Genomic DNA, 26,492 nt, shown 5'->3' on the forward strand with positions numbered 1-26,492 from the left:
TTTGCACCACAGAGCAGAGAATCAGCAAAAAACAAAATGAGTAATGCACTTAGGTCTAGCAGTGACAATGGTTTGTAACAAACTAGCACCACCAGAGCCTCAGAGCCCAGCACGGCAAAGTGAGATCAGGAGTGAAATTTTTCACTTGTAACATCATGTCACCACTCAAAAAGTTTTGGATTTCGGATTTTCAGATTAAGGACGCTCAACCTGTGTGTGTGTATATATATATTTAATTATACTCAATCGCCGTCTCCCGTGTCAGTGAGGTGGCACAAGGAAACAGACAAGGAACGGCCCAACCCACCCACATTTACATATATATATATATATATATATATATATATATATGTAAGGCATGTGTACGTGTAGGAAGAGAGGAAAGTGATTGGTTCTCAGTGAATGTAGGTTTGCGGCAGGGGTGTGTGATGTCTCCATGGTTGTTTAATTTGTTTATGGATGGGGTTGTTAGGGAGGTTAATGCAAGAGTTTTGGAAAGAGGGGCAAGTATGAAGTCTGTTGGGGATGAGAGAGCTTGGGAAGTGAGTCAGTTGTTGTTCGCTGATGATACAGCGCTGGTGGCTGATTCATGTGAGAAACTGCAGAAGCTGGTGACTGAGTTTGGTAAAGTGTGTGGAAGAAGAAAGTTAAGAGTAAATGTGAATAAGAGCAAGGTTATTAGGTACAGTAGGGTTGAGGGTCAAGTAAATTGGGAGGTGAGTTTGAATGGAGAAAAACTGGAGGAAGTGAAGTGTTTTAGATATCTGGGAGTGGATCTGGCAGCGGATGGAACCATGGAAGCGGAAGTGGATCATAGGGTGGGGGAGGGGGCGAAAATTCTGGGGGCCTTGAAGAATGTGTGGAAGTCGAGAACATTATCTCGGAAAGCAAAAATGGGTATGTTTGAAGGAATAGTGGTTCCAACAATGTTGTATGGTTGCGAGGCGTGGGCTATGGATAGAGTTGTGCGCAGGAGGATGGATGTGCTGGAAATGAGATGTTTGAGGACAATGTGTGGTGTGAGGTGGTTTGATCGAGTGAGTAACGTAAGGGTAAGAGAGATGTGTGGAAATAAAAAGAGCGTGGTTGAGAGAGCATAAGAGGGTGTTTTGAAGTGGTTTGGGCACATGGAGAGAATGAGTGAGGAAAGATTGACCAAGAGGATATATGTGTCGGAGGTGGAGGGAACGAGGAGAAGAGGGAGACCAAATTGGAGGTGGAAAGATGGAGTGAAAAAGATTTTGTGTGATCGGGGCCTGAACATGCAGGAGGGTGAAAGGAGGGCAAGGAATAGAGTGAATTGGAGCGATGTGGTATACCGGGGTTGACGTGCTGTCAGTGGATTGAATCAAGGCATGTGAAGCGTCTGGGGTAAACCATGGAAAGCTGTGTAGGTATGTATATTTGCGTGTGTGGACGTATGTATATACATGTGTATGGGGGGGGGGGTTGGGCCATTTCTTTCGTCTGTTTCCTTGCGCTACCTCGCAAACGCGGGAGACCGACAAAGTATAAAAAAAAAGAAAAAAAAAAAAAAAAATATATATACATAAATGCCCATATGTCCACATATACATATAAATTTCAATGTATACATATATATATACACATGTACTTGCTGCCTTCATCCATTCCCACTGACACCCCGCCACACATGAAATAGCATCCCCTCCCCCTCCAGTGAGGTACTGCCAGGAAATGACAAAAAAGGCCACATTTGTTCAGTCTCTAGCTGTTATGTGTAATGCAACGAAACCACAGCTCTCTTTCCACATCCAGGCCCTACAGACCTTTCCATATATTTTATTTATTTTTATTTTATTTTGCTTTGTCGCTGTCTCCCGCGTTTGCAAGGTAGCGCAAGGAAACAGACGAAAGAAATGGCCCAACCCACCCCCATACACATGTATATACATACACGTCCACACACGCAAATATACATACCTATACATCTCAATGTACACATATATATACACACACAGACATATACACATGTACATGATTCATACTGTCTGCCTTTATTTATTCCCATCGCCACCTCGCCACACATGGAATAACATCCCCCTCCCCCCCTCATGTGTGCGAGGTAGCGCTAGGAAAAGACAACAAAGGCCCCATTCATTCACACTCAGTCTCTAGCTGTCATGTAATAATGCCCTGAAACCACAGCTCCCTTTCCACATCCAGGCCCCACAGAACTTTCCATGGTTTACCCCAGATGCTTCATATGCCCTGATTCAATCCATTGACAGCACGTGGACCCCTGTATACCACATCGATCCAATTCACTCTATTCCTTGCACGCCTTTCACCCTCCTGCATGTTCAGGCCCCAATCACTCAAAATCTTTTTCACTCCATCTTTCCACCTCCAATTTGGTCTCCCACTTCCCCTCGTTCCCTCCACCTCCGACACATATGTCCTCTTGGTCAATCTTTCCTCACTCATTCTCTCCATGTGACCAAACCATTTCAAAACACCCTCTTCTGCTCTCTCAACCATGCTCTTTTTATTTCCACACATCTCTCTTACCCTTACATTACTTACTCGATCAAACCACCTCACACCACATATTGTCCTCAAACATCTCATTTCCAGCACATCCACCCTCCTGCGCACAACTCTATCCATAGCCCACGCCTCGCAACCATACAACATTGTTGGAACCACTATTCCTTCAAACATACCCATTTTTGCTTTCCGAGATAATGTTCTCGACTTCCAAACATTCTTCAAGGCTCCCAGGATTTTCGCCCTCTCCCCCATCCTATGATTCACTTCCGCTTCCATGGTTCCATCCGCTGCCAAATCCACTCCCAGATATCTAAAACACTTTACTTCCTCCAGTTTTTCTCCATTCAAACTTACCTCCCAATTGACTTGACCCTCAACCCCACTGTACCATATAACCTTGCTCTTATTCACATTTACTCTTACGTTTCTTCTTTCACACACTTTACCAAACTCAGTCACCAGCTTCTGCAGTTTCTCACATCAATCAGCCACCAGCGCTGTATCATTAGCGAACAACAACTGACTCACTTCCCAAGCTCTCTCATCCACAATAGACTGCATACTTGCCCCTCTTTCCAAAATTCTTGCATTCACCTCCCTAACAACCCCATCCATAAACAAATTAAACAACCATGGAAACATCACACACCCCTGCCGCAAACCTACATTCACTGAGAACCAATCACTTTCCTCTCTTCCTACACGTACACATGCCTTACATCCTCGATAAAAACTTTTCACTACTTCTAACAACTTGCCTCCCACAACATATATTCTTAGTACCTTCCACAGAGCATCTCTATCAACTCTATCATATGCTTTCTCCAGATCCATAAATGCTACATACAAATCCATTTGCTTTTCTAAGTATTTCTCACATACATTCTTCAAAGCAAACACCTGATCCACACATCCTCTACCACTTCTGAAACCACACTGCTCTTCCCCAATCTGATGCTCTGTACATGCCTTCACCCTCTCAACCAATACCCTCCCATATAATTTACCAGGAATACTCAACAAACTTATACCCCTGTAATTTGAGCACTCACTCTTATCCCCTTTGCTTTTCTGCAATGGCACTATGCAAGCATTCCGCCAATCCTCAGGCACCTCACCATGAATCCTCAGGCACCTCACCATTAAATAACCTTACCAACCAGTCAACAATACAGTCACCTCCTTTTTTAATAAATTCCACTGCAATACCATCCAAACCTGCTGCCTTACCGGCTTTCATCTTCAGCAAAGCTTTTACTACCTCTTCTCTGTTTACCAAATCATTTTTCCTAACCCTCTCACTTTGCACACCACCTCGACCAAAACACCCTATATCTGCCACTCTATCATCAAACACATTCAACAAACCTTCAAAATACTCACTCCATCTTCTTCTCACATCACCACTACTTGTTATCACCTCCCCATTAGCCCCCTTCACTGAAGTTCCCATTTGCTCCCTTGTCTTACGCACTTTATTTACCTCCTTCCAGAACATCTTTCTATTCTCCCTAAAATTTAATGATACTCTCTCACCCCAACTCTCATTTGCCCTCTTTTTCACCTCTTGCACCTTTCTCTTGACCTCCTGCCTCTTTCTTTCATACATCTCCCACTCATTTGCATTTTTTCCCGGCAAAAATCATCCAAATGCCTCTCTCCTCTTTCACTAATAATCTTACTTCCTCATCCCACCACTCACTATCCTTTCTAATCAACCTACCTCCCACACTTCTCATGCCACAAGCATCTTTTGCGCAAGCCATCACTGCTTCCCTAAATGCATCCCATTCCTCCCCCACTCCCCTTATGTCCTTTGTTCTCACCTTTTTCCATTCTGTACTCAGTCTCTCCTGGTACTTCCTCACACAAGTCTCCTTCCCAAGCTCACTTACTCTCACCACCCTCTTCACCCTAACATTCTCTCTTCTTTTCTGAAAACCCATACAAATCTTCACCTTCGCCTCCACAAGATAATGATCAGACATCCCTCCAGTTGCACCTCTCAGCACATTAACATCCAAAAGTCTCTCTCGCGCGCCTGTCAATTAACACGTAATCCAATAACGCTCTCTGGCCATCTCTCCTACTTACATACGTATACTTATGTATATCTCTCTTTTTAAACCAGGTATTCCCAATCACCAGTCCTTTTTCAGCACATAAATCTACAAGCTCTTCACCATTTCCACTTACAACACTGAACACCCTCCTTCGCACAACTCTATCTATAGCCCACACCCTACAACCAAATAACATTGTTGGAACCACTATTCCTTCAAACATACCCATTTTTGCTTTCCAAGATAACGTTCTCGACTTCCACACATTTTTCAACACTCCCAGAACTTTCGCCCCCTCCCCCACCCTATGATTCACTTCCGCTTCCATGGTTCCATCCACTGCCAAATCCACTCCCAGATATCTAAAACACTTCACTTCCTCCAGTTTTTCTCCATTCAAACTTACCTCCCAATTGACTTGTCATTCAATCCTACTGTACCTAATAACCTTGCTCTTATTCACATTTACTCTCAGCTTTCTTCTTTCACACCCTTTACCGAACTCAGTCACCAGCTTCTGCAGTTTCTCACCCGAATCAGCCACCAGTGCTGTTTCATCAGCGAACAACAACTGACTCACTTCCCAAGCTCTCTCATCCACAACAGATTGTATACTTGCCCCTTTCCAAAACTCTTGCATTCACCTCCCTAACAACCCCATCCATAAACAAATCAAACAACCATGGAGACATCACGCACCCCTGCTGCAAACCAACATTCACTGAGAACCAATCGCTTTCCTCTCTTCCTACATGTACACATGCCTTACATCCTCGATAAAAACTTTTCACTGCTTCTAACAACCTACCTCCCACACCATATATTCTTAGTACCTTCCACAAAGCATCTCTATCAACTCTGTCATATGCCTTCTCCAGATCCATAAATGCTACATACAAAACCATTTCCTTTCACCCTCCTTTCACCCTCCTGCATGTTCAGGCCCCGATCACACAAAATCTTTTTCACTCCATCTTTCCACCTCCAATTTGGTCTCCCACTTCTCCTCGTTCCCTCCACCTCCGACACATATATCCTCTTGGTCAATCTTTCCTCACTCATTCTTTCCATGTGCCCAAACCATTTCAAAACACCCTCTTCTGCTCTCTCAACCACGCTCTTTTTATTTCCACATATCTCTCTTACCCTTACGTTACTTACTCGATCAAACCACCTCACACCACACATTGTCCTCAAACATCTCATTTCCAGCACATCCACCCTCCTGCGCACAACTCTATCCATAGCCCACGCCTCGCAACCATAAAACATTGTTGGAACCACTATTCCTTCAAACATACCCATTTTTGCTTTCCGAGATAATGTTCTCGACTTCCACACATTCTTCAAGGCTCCCAGGATTTTCGCCCCCTCCCCCACCCTATGATTCACTTCCGCTTCCATGGTTCCATCCGCTGCCAGATCTACTCCCAGATATCTAAAACACTCTACTTCCTCCAGTTTTTCTCCATTCAAACTTACCACCCAATTGACTTGACCCTCAACCCTACTGTACCTAATAACCTTGCTCTTATTCACATTTACTCTTACGTTTCTTCTTTCACACACTTTACCAAACTCAGTCACCAGCTTCTGCAGTTTCTCACATGAATCAGCCACCAGCGCTGTATCATCAGCGAACAACAACTGACTCACTTCCCAAGCTCTCTCATCCACAACAGACTGTATACTTGCCCCTTTCCAAAACTCTTGCATTCATCTCCCTAACAACCCCATCCATAAACAAATCAAACAACCATGGAGACATCACGCACCCCTGCTGCAAACCAACATTCACTGAGAACCAATCGCTTTCCTCTCTTCCTACACGTACACATGCCTTACATCCTTGATAAAAACTTTTCACTGCTTCTAACAACTTGCCTCCCACACCATATATTCTTAATACCTTCCACAGAGCATCTCTATCAACTCTATCATATGCCTTCTCCAGATCCATAAATGCTACATACAAATCCATTTGCTTTTCTAAGTATTTCTCACGTACATTCTTCAAAGCAAACACCTGATCCACACATCCTCTACCACTTCTGAAACCACACTGCTCTTCCCCAATCTGATGCTCTGTACATGCCTTCACCCTCTCAACCAATACCCTCCCATATAATTTACCAGGAATACTCAACAAACTTATACCCCTGTAATTTGAGCACTCACTCTTATCCCCTTTGCTTTTCTGCAATGGCACTATGCAAGCATTCTGCCAATCCTCAGGCACCTCACCATGAATCCTCAGGCACCTCACCATTAAATAACCTTACCAACCAGTCAACAATACAGTCACCTCCTTTTTTAATAAATTCCACTGCAATACCATCCAAACCTGCTGCCTTACCGGCTTTCATCTTCAGCAAAGCTTTTACTACCTCTTCTCTGTTTACCAAATCATTTTTCCTAACCCTCTCACTTTGCACACCACCTCGACCAAAACACCCTATATCTGCCACTCTATCATCAAACACATTCAACAAACCTTCAAAATACTCACTCCATCTTCTTCTCACATCACCACTACTTGTTATCACCTCCCCATTAGCCCCCTTCACTGAAGTTCCCATTTGCTCCCTTGTCTTACGCACTTTATTTACCTCCTTCCAGAACATCTTTCTATTCTCCCTAAAATTTAATGATACTCTCTCACCCCAACTCTCATTTGCCCTCTTTTTCACCTCTTGCACCTTTCTCTTGACCTCCTGCCTCTTTCTTTCATACATCTCCCACTCATTTGCATTTTTTCCCGGCAAAAATCATCCAAATGCCTCTCTCCTCTTTCACTAATAATCTTACTTCCTCATCCCACCACTCACTATCCTTTCTAATCAACCTACCTCCCACACTTCTCATGCCACAAGCATCTTTTGCGCAAGCCATCACTGCTTCCCTAAATGCATCCCATTCCTCCCCCACTCCCCTTATGTCCTTTGTTCTCACCTTTTTCCATTCTGTACTCAGTCTCTCCTGGTACTTCCTCACACAAGTCTCCTTCCCAAGCTCACTTACTCTCACCACCCTCTTCACCCTAACATTCTCTCTTCTTTTCTGAAAACCCATACAAATCTTCACCTTCGCCTCCACAAGATAATGATCAGACATCCCTCCAGTTGCACCTCTCAGCACATTAACATCCAAAAGTCTCTCTCGCGCGCCTGTCAATTAACACGTAATCCAATAACGCTCTCTGGCCATCTCTCCTACTTACATACGTATACTTATGTATATCTCTCTTTTTAAACCAGGTATTCCCAACCACCAGTCCTTTTTCAGCACATAAATCTACAAGCTCTTCACCATTTCCACTTACAACACTGAACACCCTCCTTCGCACAACTCTATCTATAGCCCACACCCTACAACCAAATAACATTGTTGGAACCACTATTCCTTCAAACATACCCATTTTTGCTTTCCAAGATAACGTTCTCGACTTCCACACATTTTTCAACACTCCCAGAACTTTCGCCCCCTCCCCCACCCTATGATTCACTTCCGCTTCCATGGTTCCATCCACTGCCAAATCCACTCCCAGATATCTAAAACACTTCACTTCCTCCAGTTTTTCTCCAATCAAACTTACCTCCCAATTGACTTGTCATTCAATCCTACTGTACCTAATAACCTTGCTCTTATTCACATTTACTCTCAGCTTTCTTCTTTCACACCCTTTACCGAACTCAGTCACCAGCTTCTGCAGTTTCTCACCCGAATCAGCCACCAGTGCTGTTTCATCAGCGAACAACAACTGACTCACTTCCCAAGCTCTCTCATCCACAACAGACTGTATACTTGCCCCTTTCCAAAACTCTTGCATTCACCTCCCTAACAACCCCATCCATAAACAAATCAAACAACCATGGAGACATCACGCACCCCTGCTGCAAACCAACATTCACTGAGAACCAATCGCTTTCCTCTCTTCCTACATGTACACATGCCTTACATCCTCGATAAAAACTTTTCACTGCTTCTAACAACCTACCTCCCACACCATATATTCTTAGTACCTTCCACAAAGCATCTCTATCAACTCTGTCATATGCCTTCTCCAGATCCATAAATGCTACATACAAAACCATTTCCTTTCACCCTCCTTTCACCCTCCTGCATGTTCAGGCCCCGATCACACAAAATCTTTTTCACTCCATCTTTCCACCTCCAATTTGGTCTCCCACTTCTCCTCGTTCCCTCCACCTCCGACACATATATCCTCTTGGTCAATCTTTCCTCACTCATTCTTTCCATGTGCCCAAACCATTTCAAAACACCCTCTTCTGCTCTCTCAACCACGCTCTTTTTATTTCCACATATCTCTCTTACCCTTACGTTACTTACTCGATCAAACCACCTCACACCACACATTGTCCTCAAACATCTCATTTCCAGCACATCCACCCTCCTGCGCACAACTCTATCCATAGCCCACGCCTCGCAACCATAAAACATTGTTGGAACCACTATTCCTTCAAACATACCCATTTTTGCTTTCCGAGATAATGTTCTCGACTTCCACACATTCTTCAAGGCTCCCAGGATTTTCGCCCCCTCCCCCACCCTATGATTCACTTCCGCTTCCATGGTTCCATCCGCTGCCAGATCTACTCCCAGATATCTAAAACACTCTACTTCCTCCAGTTTTTCTCCATTCAAACTTACCACCCAATTGACTTGACCCTCAACCCTACTGTACCTAATAACCTTGCTCTTATTCACATTTACTCTTACGTTTCTTCTTTCACACACTTTACCAAACTCAGTCACCAGCTTCTGCAGTTTCTCACATGAATCAGCCACCAGCGCTGTATCATCAGCGAACAACAACTGACTCACTTCCCAAGCTCTCTCATCCACAACAGACTGTATACTTGCCCCTTTCCAAAACTCTTGCATTCATCTCCCTAACAACCCCATCCATAAACAAATCAAACAACCATGGAGACATCACGCACCCCTGCTGCAAACCAACATTCACTGAGAACCAATCGCTTTCCTCTCTTCCTACACGTACACATGCCTTACATCCTTGATAAAAACTTTTCACTGCTTCTAACAACTTGCCTCCCACACCATATATTCTTAATACCTTCCACAGAGCATCTCTATCAACTCTATCATATGCCTTCTCCAGATCCATAAATGCTACATACAAATCCATTTGCTTTTCTAAGTATTTCTCACGTACATTCTTCAAAGTGTAAGAAGAGAGGAAAGTGATTGGTTCTCAGTGAATGTAGGTTTGCGGCAGGGGTGTGTGATGTCTCCATGGTTGTTTAATTTGTTTATGGATGGGGTTGTTAGGGAGGTAAATGCAAGAGTTTTGGAAAGAGGGGCAAGTATGAAGTCTGTTGGGGATGAGAGAGCTTGGGAAGTGAGTCAGTTGTTGTTCGCTGAAGATACAGCGCTGGTGGCTGATTCATGTGAGAAACTGCAGAAGCTGGTGACTGAGTTTGGTAAAGTGTGTGGAAGAAGAAAGCTAAGAGTAAATGTGAATAAGAGCAAGGTTATTAGGTACAGTAGGGTTGAGGGTCAAGTCAATTGGGAGGTGAGTTTGAATGGAGAAAAACTGGAGGAAGTGAAGTGTTTTAGATATCTGGGAGTGGATCTGGCAGCGGATGGAACCATGGAAGCGGAAGTGGATCATAGGGTGGGGAGGGGGCGAAAATTCTGGGGGCCTTGAAGAATGTGTGGAAGTCGAGAACATTATCTCGGAAAGCAAAAATGGGTATGTTTGAAGGAATAGTGGTTCCAACAATGTTGTATGGTTGCGAGGCATGGGCTATGGATAGAGTGGTGCGCAGGAGGATGGATGTGCTGGAAATGAGATGTTTGAGGACAATGTGTGGTGTGAGGTGGTTTGATCGAGTGAGTAACGTAAGGGTAAGAGAGATGTGTGGAAATAAAAAGAGCGTGGTTGAGAGAGCAGAAGAGGGTGTTTTGAAGTGGTTTGGGCACATGGAGAGAATGAGTGAGGAAAGATTGACCAAGAGGATATATGTGTCGGAGGTGGAGGGAACGAGGAGAAGAGGGAGACCAAATTGGAGGTGGAAAGATGGAGTGAAAAAGATTTTGTGTGATCGGGGCCTGAACATGCAGGAGGGTGAAAGGAGGGCAAGGAATAGAGTGAATTGGAGCGATGTGGTATACCGGGGTTGACGTGCTGTCAGTGGATTGAATCAAGGCATGTGAAGCGTCTGGGGTAAACCATGGAAAGCTGTGTAGGTATGTATATTTGCGTGTGTGGACGTATGTATATACATGTGTATGGGGGGGGGTGGGCCATTTCTTTCGTCTGTTCCTTGCGCTACCTCGCAAACGCGGGAGACAGCGACAAAGTATAATAATAAAAAAATAATTCTTCAAAGCAAACATATATACATATGACACCTGCTCCATTCGGAACTCAAAGGGGTAGCCACTGCAACAGAGTCTCCACAACTAAACTTGAGTGTAGCTTCTTAGCCTTTAGTGCCTCACCCTTAACAGGCCACTGGCAGAGAGCAAGTCTAGTGCAGTGTTTGCACAGGCTCCTACAGATCACTTCTATCTAATGATCCTACTCACTACTTCTACCTAATGTTTCTACCTAATGCTCCTTCTTAAATTTCCCTACTTATCACTATCTACTGCTCCTACCCTTTTGCCAAAAGACAACTAGCACATTAAGCTCACTGCAGGAAAATCTAGTTACGTAGCATGAGCTGCATGAGTTAAGCATTGCCAAGAGTTACATATGACAAGGTGAGAATGTAAATATGTGGTCCAGTTACCCAGCTATCAGATCAGAGGAGTGCAACTTGACAACCACTATAATGCTGGCTCTAATCAGATATCACTAACCCTCCTAATATCCAGGTGGGTAGTACTGGTAATATACCTCCCTGGTCATTGGCTGCCTACCAACTACTACCTACCATACAGCATCGCCACCTCCTGTGTCAGCAAGGTAGCACCAAGAAAACAAACAAAAAAGGTCACGTTCATTCACACTCAAGTGTCTACCTGTCATGTGTGATGCACTGAAACCACAGCTCCCTTTCCACATACAGGCCCCACATACCTTTCCATGGTTTACCCCAGATGTGTCACATGCCCTGGTTCAGTCAACTGACAGCACATCAACCCTGGTATACCAGATCGTTCCAAGTCACTCTATTTTTTGCACACACCTCATCCTCCTTTTTCACTCCATCTTTCCAGTGTGTCATACGAAACCATGAAGAGGGATGAAAGTGGGGGGGCTGGAAACGTTCCCTTCTTGTATTTCAATTTCTAAAGACTGAAACAGAAGATGCTAAACACAGAGTGCTCATCCTCACTGAAGGCACAGGCTGGGGCGTCTGAGAAGGGAAAGATGGACAATAAGTTTACGGAAAGAAAAATACTCTATCTCTGAGTTAAACACAGCTCAAGGGTATGGGTAATGGTCTGGGAATGACTTAGGGGTAAAGCCAAGGGTATGTGTGAGGGGCAAGAACTAAGGAAGGGGTAGCAATCATATTGAAGGAAAAATTGTGGGAATGTGTGAAAGAGTATGAGGAAGTGAGTACCAGACTGGGTAATGAAAGTGGATAACAAGATGTGAGTGATTATTTAAGCTTAAGAACCTTGCCACTAAACTGATGTCAAAGGAAGGCAAGTGTTTTGGGAGGAGCTGAGTGAGTGTGCCACCAGTTCTGATGCAAGAGAACAGGTATGAGTGATGGTTGATTTGAATGCAAAAGTGAGTGTTGTAGGTAAAATTGGGAGGGCATGGGGTACTCAGTAATGTGATGTGAAATGGTGAATAGCTTTAGGAGTTCTGTGCTGAAAAAGGATTGATGATGAGGAATAGCTGGTTTAAAAAGAGGGATATACATAAGTGTATGTGGTGTAGTAAAGACAGTAAATGAGTATTACTGGATTAAGTCTAACTCAAAATTCACATTATTCAAGTTGCTTAACAAATATACTTAACCTTATAATTTCAGGTATCCATGTAACAATGAAAGAAAAAATCTAATTAGAAGCACTTTCCATCACTAATTTCCTGGTAATGTGTCAAAGTTTTGGAGATGTTTTAAAACAATGTGCCAACGAATGTAAGAGTAAGGCCTGAATGCCAAGTGAGTTACCCATGCATATGTATCATTGTTTATTTTACCAGCACTGAAATAATGATCATTGATTATCATTGTTTAATCTTGCATAATAAATCTTTTCCTCCTTCCATCAGTGTGATTCACAGATAATTTTCACATAACAGTAAAACTCTAAAGAGTTTGTAAAATTACCAGCAGCACCAGTCAGATGCACTACTCCACTTTTGCTAGAAAACCTCTTTCTGCCTCAACTTGGGCAACTTTCGATGATGAAAGATTCAGGGTCTCTGAAATACCTCTCCACATGATTCAAAGACACATCATTAATATCTTATAATTCAGGATCATCTTCTGCCTGGTTCCCTAAGTTAAGCTAAGCTTCTAAACTACCTTCCTAGAAAGCTAAGAGAAATGTACTCTTATTGGCATGGCTGGAAGTTGACTGATGATGGGGTGAAATTATCGTGGTGTCAATCAGCCACCACCCAGGCTAGGTGCATGGCCTTGAAATTAGGGGCAAAACTTGAGTAAATATCCATCTAGAGGCACTGTTTAACTTAAGTAAATATCTGCCTGGAGACATTAAGAGGTTAACTCAATTTCTGGGGATAGCTCAAATGCCCAATCTTACTTTGGATGAAGATACAATATTGAAGAACAGTTAGGGCAATGTTTCTGGGTGATCCCCAACCTAGATGATAAGTTCCAGCCATAGATAGCTGTTTAACACTCTTGTACTCCCCACCCTTTACGGGGAAAGTGAAGGTCAAGGCCATGGCAACCACAACATAAGTCTCTAAGTTCAAGAAAATTAATGAACATCAATGAACTGTTTATCCATTGATACTAGCCTGTTAATTTCTGGGTGTATTTATCTATGCTTTGGTCCTGGAACCAGAAGACCCAAATACCCATGCTGAATCTGTGACAAAGGTATTAGGTTGAAGAGTAAGGCTGTCTTCTGTGTTGATTAGTAAAGCTGTCTCCTGTTATGTGTGAACAATGGATACACACCAAATATTATATTCCCATACCTGAGAATGATGATGCTGTCAGATCAGGTAGATCCATTCACTGTGTGTGTTATAGGTGTGCTCTGCAACCTGTTGCTAACTGTAATACTGTTGGATTAGAGGGCAACCTGGATCAGCCTAGTTGATTTATTTTGCAAAAATGTACTTTTTAAACTCAAATTCAACATGAGTATCATAAGTCCATGAAATATAGAAAAAGATTGAGAGTCATCCTCTACACAACAATCTTAAACAGTTGGAGCTTCACATCAATTCAATCCACATCTACAATGATACTATACAAAAAATACATATATGGTTGTCTGCACACTTGTTTGTAAGAAGACACTTGTTTGTAAGAAATCATGTGTCAAAACTCCAAATGCTTATTCAATTAATGCTTTAATATGTGCATTATCATGAAACTGTACAATATATTGCATGCCTGCTTTTGCGTAATGTAATTCCTGTAATGGGTTCATAAAGCACTAAATGTATATATCTGTCCAACTGTAAAAGTCTGTATTTGCTCTGAGTCAATCCAACTTATGTTGGATTGACAACTTATGTTCTAAGTGCTTTCTTTATAAAGTATGTTGTGATTACATATATACCTGCGGATGACCAATCTATCTAAACATTTTCAATGAATATCAAATTGGAAATATAGCAGTATATCAAGGCATCTGCTGGGTTAAGAAAGGGTGGGTAATATAGAAATAATACACTGACAGAACCAATGAATACCTCACTTAACATTTCTAACAGTCAAGAATCACCACTGTGTTAAATAATATAGTCAAAATACACCAGTTACGTGCATGAAAATGCACTGCCAGTGTGGTGCCAGATGTCAACAAACAGGCAATGCAGCAAGTGTTCATAAAAGTAATTAATATAATGTTGGTATACTCATCCTACCCTTTTAGCTTTCAAATGAGATTTTTATATGTTCTGTTGATAGCTCATAAGTGCATTACTTACTTATACAATAGGTAACCCAACATTTCCTCTGGTTTGTGTAACCCTTACTGCATTATGATACTGAAATAAAATGCTCTAAATCATGCTCCACAACAACTACTGTATTCCTTAAACACAATTAACATAACATACTGTCAATATTCAAGGGTAACAGTGATGAAAAGCTATCCTAGACCATTACTAACCTTTCTGTATCACAAATAACTGTTGTTGCTATGAAGTTTAAATTTTGTGCATCCATAAGCACAAGGGTCAACTGTGTTCCAACTGTTCCAATTCCTTCTATTAAGCCGTCAAAAACATAGAAGATTCTGAGATTCAATACACCATGAGAATTTCTTGAAATATCTAACCTTGACCTCCAGATGATACTTATGAAGAGTGTTAGTTCCACGAAAGGTCAATGGGATAACATGAGGCTTAATAACAATTTTGAAGGATAGTCTACTGAAATTTTACCTGTATTGGAATTTGAAGAAATACCCTTCCTTATTGCTGGGAAACCATACACGGATGAATATTTACTTGGATGGCATATATAATTCCTTGTCAATTAAAAACTGGTAGAAGGTTCTAACCAAAGCTTTCCCCTTTCCAAAAGAGGGAAGAGAGAGCACAAGATTGGATGCAGAGTCACAAAGTTGTCTACGCTGCAGAAAATCTTGTAATTTTCTCAATATGAAAGCACTAGGAAACGTAATTTCTGTAAATTAACCAAGATAACTGAAGTGCCTCACAGAAAACCAGTCCCACTTCAGTTAAAACTACAACGTTCCAACACTAAGGCTAAATGTTCCAAGACTAGTGCTAATAGATTCAACAAATAATTTTGATTATCTTTTGTTAAAGTTTCCATCTCCTTCCTGTTTGTTGGTTCATACATCTTATAAAAGTAGTTCAAGGATTTTGGGCAATTTTCACCCTCTATAAGATTCATTGAGAGATACAGCTATTCATGATGTGATAATGGTATTAAACATACTTAAAAAAATTAAATTTTTAAATATTTTGTCAAATAATCATAATATTTTGTTTCTAAAAGATGTTTGTATCATAGATGATAAAGTTTTGCATAGTGGTGCAGACGACACACTGGAGGTAAACAAACTAGGGGGAGGAAACTGAGATATATTTGTATTAATACAGTAAAAGACAAAAAGAGTAGAAAAGGAGAAAAAAGGATTTCCTTAAAGGGAAGTAAGGACAAAAAGGTGCATAGTCCACTTCTTATTGTTGACTGTTTCCCGTTAGTTGTTTGTTTTGATAGTTTGCAGTCTACTAATACATACTTTAACGAACTGTATTGAGGATTGTCAAAGAGATAAGAGGAAGCAAAGTCACGTCCTATTGCATGTATTAAGGAAACCTAGTAAAACCACAATGTAAAGTTTCATTTAAGTGGGTTGATTTGTTTAGACGAAGCAGGAATGTGGAGGAGGAGGTCTAGGTTGATGCAATTTAGGTAAAATGAAACACATTTCGATCAATCCATAAGATACTAGAAAACTAGAATTTTTAGATGCATTATGTAAATTTATAAGCGAACCATAGGCATTCTATTATTTAGCAACTTGCATGGTAATTTCATCCATACAGATTTAGAAAACTGTGTAATGCAAATGGAAAAAATAATAATTTGTGGATAACTGTTGAGATTCCAGTGGCAGTAACAAGCTGCCTGTATCCTTAATGATTGTATTAGTAACAAACCATGCCTTTCATTACTCACTCCCCCTCATTTGTGCATAATATTTTGATTCCAAAAGTAATATGAAATGTTATCTGGTCTATTCATAAGAAATAGCTATTTACTAACCTGATGCAAAGTAAAGACATACTCAGAAGTGAGCGGTAGTGATCATTGTCCAACCTGTTTTTTATTATAATGAACATTTTATTGGAATTGCAAATGCTCTAGAGGTAAATGGATAGAAGATAGAAAAGGTAAAATTTAGGCCATTTACAAGTAAACATAATTTAGAGTATAATGTGAAATACTTTATTGATGATTCAGTTCATATCAGCACCAAAGTTTTCAAACATACAACTGATGTATATTCCTCAAAATTTTCAGCCCCATGGTGGAATGAGGAATGCTCATTAGCTAGTACTAAGAAAAGATACGCAAAGAGAACACAGAGAAGGCACTACCGTGTTGAAAATTTATGTAAGTATAGAAGATATATAGCATTCCTGAAGCAGATTGTCAAAAGAACAGACAAAAAATACTGGCATGACTTTTGTTCAAAAATACATTAACAAACCTTGATTAACAAAGTCAAGTTTACTTCCAATAATATTTTATGTAGGGCACCCCTAGACAGTTTTCCTCTCACCTTCTGAATTACCCTACTTCCTTAGAATAAGCCAATGTAATGGATGATTATCATGGCTGCATTTTAGAATGAAGGGGACATGGTGATAACACATAAGTCCTGCTCAAAGAAATTCCTTTGACCATTTTAGATAGAGATGATAACTATAATGTTAGATTTAATATTAAAAGAAAAGATGATAATCCTGCCCAAACATAAGACAACAGGTAAAGATGACATCCTATGAATTCTTTTTTCATCAGCCAACAAATGGTTAAATATTAACTGGAAAGATATTTCCCCATTCCTTTTAAACATACATTAATTTCACCCCTCGCAAACGTGGGAGACAGCGACAAAGTATAATAAAAAAATAAAAAAAATAATTTCACCCCTCTTAAAGTATGGCAAAGATTCCTCACATCAGCATTTGTACAGACCTATCTCTTTACTTTAAACAATTGGAAAAATAATCGAAAAATGGCTTGGAATAGACTCTGTTAGCATATTAAAGCAAATATTATATTATCTACTTGTTAGGCCAGTTTTAAACAGCAAAGATCAACTGTTGACCAGGTAATTAGACAGGAGTATTACTTAGTGTGGATTAAAAGAGATAGTTTCATTTTTTTTATCCAAAGATTTTGACAGGGTATCCCATGTAGTGATGCTTGTCAAACCAGCTGGAATAGGTATTAGAGTGAACATGCTATGGTGGTTAAGACACTTTTTAAAATAATAGAATACTCCATGCATTTCTATTAGAAATGCTGTCTCAAAAAAAAGAATTTTGAATCAAGATTCCCACAAGGGGGCCATTTTGAGCCTAATGGTGCTCTCAATATTCATGGTAGACATGCTCTTAGCCATCATGTAAAATGCTCCATATGTGAAGATGATATATGCTTTTATGTTGAAACCAATGAGTAAATTTAACCTTACAACTAATGCAAAGTACAAATAATCCCTTTCATCTTTGGACAGCTTCATAGTTAGCTGAAAAGATATGCGAATTATGCCTTCAAATTTAGGTGTAGAAAATTGATTGAAAAGTTTTGAAAAGACTTAAAAGTTGTTGGTTTTGATGATAGTGGTTGTTGATTTGGCTGCTGTATATGTCCACCTTATTGATATCATCAGCATAGTCCTTGCTTTTGAAGGCTGTTGCTGTGGCAGCTGATATTAATATGAGAGTATACATAGTGAAAGCTTTGCAGAAGATGAAAGCTGGCAAGGCGGTGGGTTTGGATGGTATTGCAGTGGAATTTATAAAAAATGAGGGTGATTGTGTTGTTGATTGGTTGGTAAGGATATTCAGTGTATGTCTAGATCATGATGAAGTGCCTGACGATTGGCGGAATGCATGCATAGTGCCATTGTGTAAAGGAAAAGGTGATAAAGGAGAGTGTTCAAATTGAGTATTCCTGGGAAATTATATTGGAGGGTATTGATTGAGAGGGTAAAGGCATAATCAGAGCTTCAGATTGGGGAAGAGCAGTGTGGTTTCAGAAGTGGTAGAGGATGTGTAGATCATGTGTTTGCTTTGAAGAATGTATGTGTGAAATACTTAGAAAAACAGATGATTTTGTATATAGCATTTATGGATATGGAGAAGGCATTTGATAGGGTGGATGGAGACACTTTGTGGATGGTTTTAAGAGTATATGGTGTGGGAGGTATGTTCCTAGAAGCAATGAAAAGTTTTTATCAAAAATGTAAAGCATGTGTACAAGTAGGAAGAGAAGAAAGTGATTGGTTCCCAATGGATGTCGGCTTACAGCAGGGATGCATGATGTCACCATGGTTGTTTGATTTGTTTATGGATGGAGTGGTTAGGGAGGTGAATGCAAGAGTTTTAGAGAGAGGGGCAAATATGCACTTTTGTTGTGGATGAGAGGGCTTGGGAAGTGAGTCAGTTGTTGTTTGCTGATGATACAGTGCTGGTGGCTGATTTGGGTGAGAAACTGCATAAGTTGGTGGCTGACTTTGGTAAAGTGTGTGAAAAAAGAAAATTAAGAGTAAATGTGAATAAGAGCAAGGTTATTAGGTTCAGTAGGGTTGAAGGGCAAGTTAATTGGGAGGTAAGTTTGAATGAAGAAAAACTGGAGGAAGTGAAGTGTTTTAGATATCTGGGAGTGGACTTAGCAGTGGATGGAACCATGGAAGCGGAAGTGAGTCACAGGGTCGGGGAGGGAGCAAAGGCTCTGGGAGCATTGAAGAATGTGTGGAAGGCAAGAATGTTATCTCAGAGAGCAAAAATGGGTATGTTTGAAGGAATAGTGGTTCCAACAATGTTATATGGTTGCAAAGCATAGGCTATAGATAGGGTTGTGTGCAGGACGGTGGATGTTTTGGAAATAAAATGTTTAAGGACAATATGTGATATGAGGTGGTAAATAATGAAAGGGTAAGAGATATGTGGTAATAAGGAGAGTGTGGTTGAGAGAGCAGAAGAGGGTGTGTTGAAATGGTTTGGACACATGCAGAGAATGAGTGAGGAAAGATTGACAAAGAGGATATATGTGTCAGAGGTGGAAAGAAGAAGAAGTGGGAGACCAAATTGGAGGTGGAAGGATGGAGTGAAAAAGATTTTGAGTGATTGGGGCCTGAACATACAGGAGGGTGAAAGGCATGCAAGGAATAGAGTGAATTGGAATGATGTGGTCTACTTGGGTTAACGTGCTGTCAATGGATTGAACCAAGGCATGTGAAGCATGTGAGGTAAACCATGGAAATGTCTGTGGGGCCTGGATGTGGAAAGGGAGCTGTGGCTTCAGTGCACTACACATGACAGCCGGAGACTGAGTGTGAACGAATGTGGCCTTTTTTGTCTGTTCCTGGCGCTGCCTTGCTTGGGGGAGGGGAGGGATGATATTTCGTGTGGGGGTTGGCAATGACAATGGATGAAAACAGCAAGTATGGATATGTACATGTGTTTATATGTATATGTCTGTGCATGTATATGCATGTATACATTGAAATTTATATCTATGTATATGTGTGTGTGTGTGTGTGTGTGTGGGCGTTTGTATATATACATATGTATGTGGGTGGGTTGGGCCATTCTTTGTCTGTTTCCTTGTGCTACCTCGCTAATGCAGGAGACGGGGGTTAAGTATGATAATAAAGTAAATATATATATTTATTATTTATTCATTATACTTAGTTGCAGTCTCCTGCATTAGCGAGGTAGTGCAAGGAAACAGATGAAAGAATGGTCAAACCCACCCACATACACGTGTCTGTACATAAACACCACACACTCACGTATATAGACCTATACCTTTCAACGTATACATACATATACATACACAGACACATACATATATACAGGTGTATATATTCATACTTGCTACCTTCATCCATTCCTGTCGCTACCCCACCACACATGAAATGGCACCCCCCTTCCCCTCCCATGCGCTCGTTCGAGGTAGCACTAGGAAAAGATAACAAAGGCCACATTCGTTCACACTCAGTCTCTAGCTGGCATGTGTAATGCACTGAAACCACAGCTCCCTTTCCACATCCAGGTCCCACAAAACTTTTCATGGTTTACCCCAGACGCTTCACATACCTTGATTCAATCCATTAACAGCACCCCAGTATACCACATCATTCCAATTCACTATATTCCTTGCACGCCTTTCATCCTCCTGTATGTTCAGGCCCTAGTCGCTCTAAATCTTTTTTGCTCCATCCATCTTTCCACCTCCAATTTGGTCTCCCACTTCTCATTCTCTCCACCTCTGACACATATATCCTCTTTGTCAATCTTTCCTCACTCATTCTTTCCATGTGACCAAACCATTTCAAAACACCCTCTTCTGCTCTCTCAATCATACTCTTTTTATTACCACACATCTCTCTTACACTTTCATTACTTACTCGATCAAACCACCTCACACCACATATTGTCCTCAAACATCTCATTTCCAGCACATCCACCCTCCTCCGCACACCTCTCTCTATAGCCCATGCCTTGCAACCATATATCATTGTCAGAACCACTATTCCTTCAAACATACCCATTTTTGCTTTCCAAGATAATGTTCTCGACTTCCACACAGTCTTCAACGCTCCCAGAACTTTCACCCCCTCCCCCCACCCTATGATTCACTTCCGCATCCATGGTTCCATCCGCTGCCAAATCCATTCCCAGATATCTAAAACACTTCACTTCCTCCAGTTTTTCTCCATTCAAACTTACCTCCCAGTTGACTTGTCCCTCAACCCTACTGTACCTAATAACCTTGCTCTTATTCACATTTACTCTCAGCTTTCTTCTTTCACACACTTTATCAGACTCAGTCACCAGCTTCTGCAGTTTTTCACATCAATCAGCCACCAGCGCTGTATCATCAGCGAATAACGACTGACTCACTTCCGAAGCTCTCTCATCCACAACAGACTGCATACTTGCCCCTCTTTCCAAAACTCTTGCATTCACCTCCCTAACAATGCCATCCATAAGCAAATTTAACAACCATGGAGACATCACACACCCCTGCCGCAAACCAACATTCACTGAGAACCAGTCACTTTCCTCTCTTCCTACACGTACACATGCCTTATATCCTCGATAAAAACTTTTCACTGCTTCTAACAACTTGCCTCCCACACCATATATTCTTAATACCTTCCACAGAGCATCTCTATCATATGCCCTCTCCAGATCCATAAATGCTATATACAAATCCACTTGCTTTTCTAAGTATTTCTCACATACATTCTTCAAAGCAAACACCTGATCCACACATCCTCTACCACTTCTGAAACCACACTGCTCTTCCCCAATTTGATGCTCTGTACATGCCTTCACCCTCTCAATCAATACCCTCCCATATAAATTCCCGGGAATATTCAACAAAATTATACCTCTGTAATTTGAGCACTCACTTTTATCCCCTTTGCCTTTGTACAATGGCACTATGCACGCATTCTGCCAATCCTCAGGCACCTCACCATGAGTCATACTTACATTAAATAATCTTACCAACCAGTCAACCATACAGTCACCCCCTTTTTTAATAAATTCCACTGCAATACCATCTAAACTCACTGCCTTGCCAGCTTTCATCTTCCGCAAAGCTTTTACTACCTCTTCTCTTTTTACCAAATCATTCTCCCTGACCCTCTTACTTTGCACCCCACCTTGACCAAAACACCCTATATCTGCCACTCTTATCATCAAACACATTCAACAAACCTTCAAAATACTCACTCCAACTCCTCACATTACCACTACTTGTTATCACGTTATCACTTCCCCATTAGCCCCCTTCGCTAATGTCTTCGCCATTATTATCCCCCATTTTATCTTAACTGCACATTTATCTTACCGCCTCCTTCAACATAATTCATCTTCTTTAGTCTCTCCTCACCTAAAATTTATTCATGATCACTCTCTCAAACCCCCAATCTCTCATTTTGCCCTCGTTTTATTTACTCTTTTGTCACCTTTCCTCTTACAGCCTTCCTGACTCTTCACTCTCTTATACCATACCTCACCAGTCTTTGCATTAATTCTCTCTTGTCGAAAAAAATTGTCCAAATAGCACTCCTCGTTCTCTTCACACATAATCTTATCTCTCATTTGCCACCATCATAACACATTTCCCATTGACCTCCCTGCTTTCATCTCTCTACTACATATTTACAAGATATCCTGCTTTTTGTAATCCGATTTACAATCTTTTTCTATACCTTTTTCATTTGTATTTCTTACTTTTTCCAGTCCTTCCACTCTTTATTACCAACAAACAACCCGAAAAATTCCAAACTACCCCCCCAAGTAAATCATGACATCCACTTGCACCATCACAATTAACATCCAAAGTCTCTTTTCGCACCCTATCAATTAACACATGACAGTAACCCCTGCATCCTTCTACTACTCATTACTATTATATCTGTCCTTGTTACAACATCTCATTTATAGTGTATTATAAAATTTACCTATTCATACTATTAAAAGTATTTTATCTTGCTTTGTCCAGTCGTAATTATCATTAGGTTATTGTGCACTCTAATGCATTTGTGCAGAAGAAAGTGTTCCAGTATACATTCCTCCATGTTGCAACATGCAGCAGCTGTAGCTGGTATATTTCAACTATAACATTGAAAATTGATTAAGGTGAGTCTCAGCTGTCATGGAAAGTTGGGCTATGGTTTCATATATTTCTATTTTTACAAGTGTTTCATCCACAGATATCCACTGCTAAACAGTGTAAAACTTTACAGCATTTTGGATGTACAGTGTTCGTGAAGAATAGATTAGATAATAGACTTCAGATTTTTTAAGTTTCAAAAACTGCATATGGCAATAAAGGGAAATTGTTATAGTGAGCAATTGTTTGCTAGTGAGTGGCAGCATATAAGGCATATACTGTACTGTATGTTGTTCAATAAAGAATGAGTAATGTACATAAAATACATAAAACACCAAGAAATCAGTAAAAAGTTTCAAAAACGATATGTGGGAATACTTAGTGATTACTTGGGCAAGTTATTAGTTGCTTGTAAATGGGAACAAGGCATCCAGTCCAGTAAATATGACAGTACAGTGGTCATACAGTGGTCATACAATGGTCATAAGAAGAAAGTACCCATGTGAGTCTTATGCTTCTGGCAAGAAGAGGAGCTGGAAGAGCATCAGCTTGGAGGTAGAATAACTTACTTTGAGGTGTTTGATGCAGGTTAACCTGGTGTTGATAACCCAGAGCTCTTGGCTTGGGCACAACACTAATGAGAACAATTCATGGGCATGCAGATAAAATAAGGTAGATATTTCCAGCATGATGTCTGGGCACAACAAAGATCACTCATTCAAGAGATGAGCTTACGGAGAATATGGAGTGAATGTTGAATGTTTTACTTGAACATCAAAATCATCCAAACTTGCCTATTCTTACTGTACTGCATGTTTACAAATATTTTTTATTCAAATTCTTAGACTGATAATGTACGTGTATTATATCTCATTACAAAATTAATCAATCCCACATATTCCATGCTCATCGTATCCCTCCTTCACATTGGCCCTGTCAGTAATCTGCCCTTGTGAGGTACATGGGTGTCATATCAATTGCCTTTTTTTTATACAATATGCAAATCACAGTTCTTGTTTAATATCAGTGTAGGTTTGTATTTATTGAATTTCCATATGTTTATGCTTGAAAAAAAATTCTTTTTATATGAAATTTTATGTATTTTTTATGAACATTTTGCATAGTACACTGCTTTCAGTGTGCAAACTATTTTTGGAAGATTATCAGTGACATATATAACTTCTTTCAGATTATTGGATGATTGGATTACCTCAGAAGTTCCAATGTAACAGAGAGTCGTAAGTATGATTTAAAAAGATAGTCACAGAAGGGAATGTAATGATATCCAGGTATATGATATACTATATTATGAACTCAATGTGGGATGATGGCTAGCCAAGTAAAGTCTCAATCGTTGTACTCCAAAGATGTTTGTCCATAATGAGTATCTATAGTGTAGTAACAGATTTTACATACTGTATATAGCTGTCAAGTCCATACACACACACACTTGCAAAACAAGCATATATCTTTAGTTAAGGTATTCTTTATATTAATTATTGAATTATCATTAATTCAGCTTAGATTCCAAATCAGAGTATCATTTTTCTTGTCAAATTCATCAGCAAATGCTGATTGGCAGAAGGAAAGCTGTGAACTTCAGAATCTGTTCAAAGGTGTTTTGTTATTGACATAGGGAGCTGTTGCCATAATTAAGGATGAGCTGTTATCTAAGAAAGACAACCAGTCTGCTCACTGTTATGTTTTGTTTTTACCATATGGTTCCCATATTTCTAGTCAGGATTTAACAAATAGATGGTCAAGCATTTTTTTCTAGGGAATCATATGTGCAGTGCAATAGGAAGACTAACTGATGTAGCAGCATTTGCTTGTAGTCATAGATTTGCTGTTTGTAGAGGTGGCGAATAGTTTGAAAAAAAAAAAATATATGTGTATATATATATATATATATATATATATATATTTTTTTATTTATTATACTTTGTCGCTGTCTCCCGCGTTTGCGAGGTAGCGCAAGGAAACAGACGAAAGAAATGGCCCAACCCCCCCCATACACATGTATATACATACGTCCACACACGCAAATATACATACCTACACAGCTTTCCATGGTTTACCCCAGATGCTTCACATGCCCTGCTTCAATCCACTGACAGCACGTCAACCCCGGTATACCACATCGCTCCAATTCACTCTATTCCTTGCCCTCCTTTCACCCTCCTGCATGTTCAGGCCCCGATCACACAAAATCTTTTTCACTCCATCTTTCCACCTCCAATTTGGTCTCCCTCTTCTCCTTGTTCCCTCCACCTCCGACACATATATCCTCTTGGTCAATCTTTCCTCACTCATCCTCTCCATGTGCCCAAACCACTTCAAAACACCCTCTTCTGCTCTCTCAACCACGCTCTTTTTATTTCCACACATCTCTCTTACCCTTACGTTACTCACTCGATCAAACCACCTCACACCACACATTGTCCTCAAACATCTCATTTCCAGCACATCCATCCTCCTGCGCACAACTCAATCCATAGCCCACGCCTCGCAACCATACAACATTGTTGGAACCACTATTCCTTCAAACATACCCATTTTTGCTTTCCGAGATAATGTTCTCGACTTCCACACATTCTTTAAGGCCCCCAGGATTTTCGCCCCCTCCCCCACCCTATGATCCACTTCCGCTTCCATGGTTCCATCCGCTGCCAGATCCACTCCCAGATATCTAAAACACTTCACTTCCTCCAGTTTTTCTCCATTCAAACTCACCTCCCAATTGACTTGACCCTCAACCCTACTGTACCTAATAACCTTGCTCTTATTCACATTTACTCTTAACTTTCTTCTTCCACACACTTTTCCAAACTCAGTCACCAGCTTCTGCAGTTTCTCACATGAATCAGCCACTAGCGCTGTATCATCAGCGAACAACAACTGACTCACTTCCCAAGCTCTCTCATCCCCAACAGACTTCATACTTGCCCCTCTTTCCAAAACTCTTGCATTTACCTCCCTAACAACCCCATCCATAAACAAATTAAACAACCATGGAGACATCACACACCCCTGCCGCAAACCTACATTCACTGAGAACCAATCACTTTCCTCTCTTCCTACACGTACACATGCCTTACATCCTCGATAAAAACTTTTCACTGCTTCTAACAACTTGCCTCCCACACCATATATTCTTAATACCTTCCACAGAGCATCTCTATCAACTCTATCATATGCCTTCTCCAGATCCATAGATGCTACATACAAATCCATTTGCTTTTCTAAGTATTTCTCACATACATTCTTCAAAGCAAACACCTGATCCACACATCCTCTACCACTTCTGAAACCACACTGCTCTTCCCCAATCTGATGCTCTGTACATGCCTTCACCCTCTCAATCAATACCCTCCCATATAATTTACCAGGAATAGTCAACAAA

At 40.7% G+C, this 26,492-nt stretch overlaps 1 protein-coding gene across 1 annotated transcript in view; it reads left to right on the top strand.

Annotated features, from left to right (window-relative positions):
• Positions 1–15,767: 15,767 nt before the first annotated feature.
• LOC139757286 (uncharacterized) overlaps positions 15,768–26,492 on the top strand; it is a 53,689-nt gene continuing 42,964 nt past the window's right edge. Inside the window, exons 1-3 of the mRNA XM_071677656.1 lie at positions 15,768–15,878; positions 16,742–16,834; positions 24,279–24,327. The gene's annotated coding sequence lies outside the window, so the exon portion shown is untranslated. The remainder of the gene's footprint in view (positions 15,879–16,741; positions 16,835–24,278; positions 24,328–26,492) is intronic.

Source organism: Panulirus ornatus, chromosome 2, assembly GCF_036320965.1.
Source record: "Panulirus ornatus isolate Po-2019 chromosome 2, ASM3632096v1, whole genome shotgun sequence".
Taxonomy (NCBI): domain Eukaryota; kingdom Metazoa; phylum Arthropoda; class Malacostraca; order Decapoda; family Palinuridae; genus Panulirus; species Panulirus ornatus.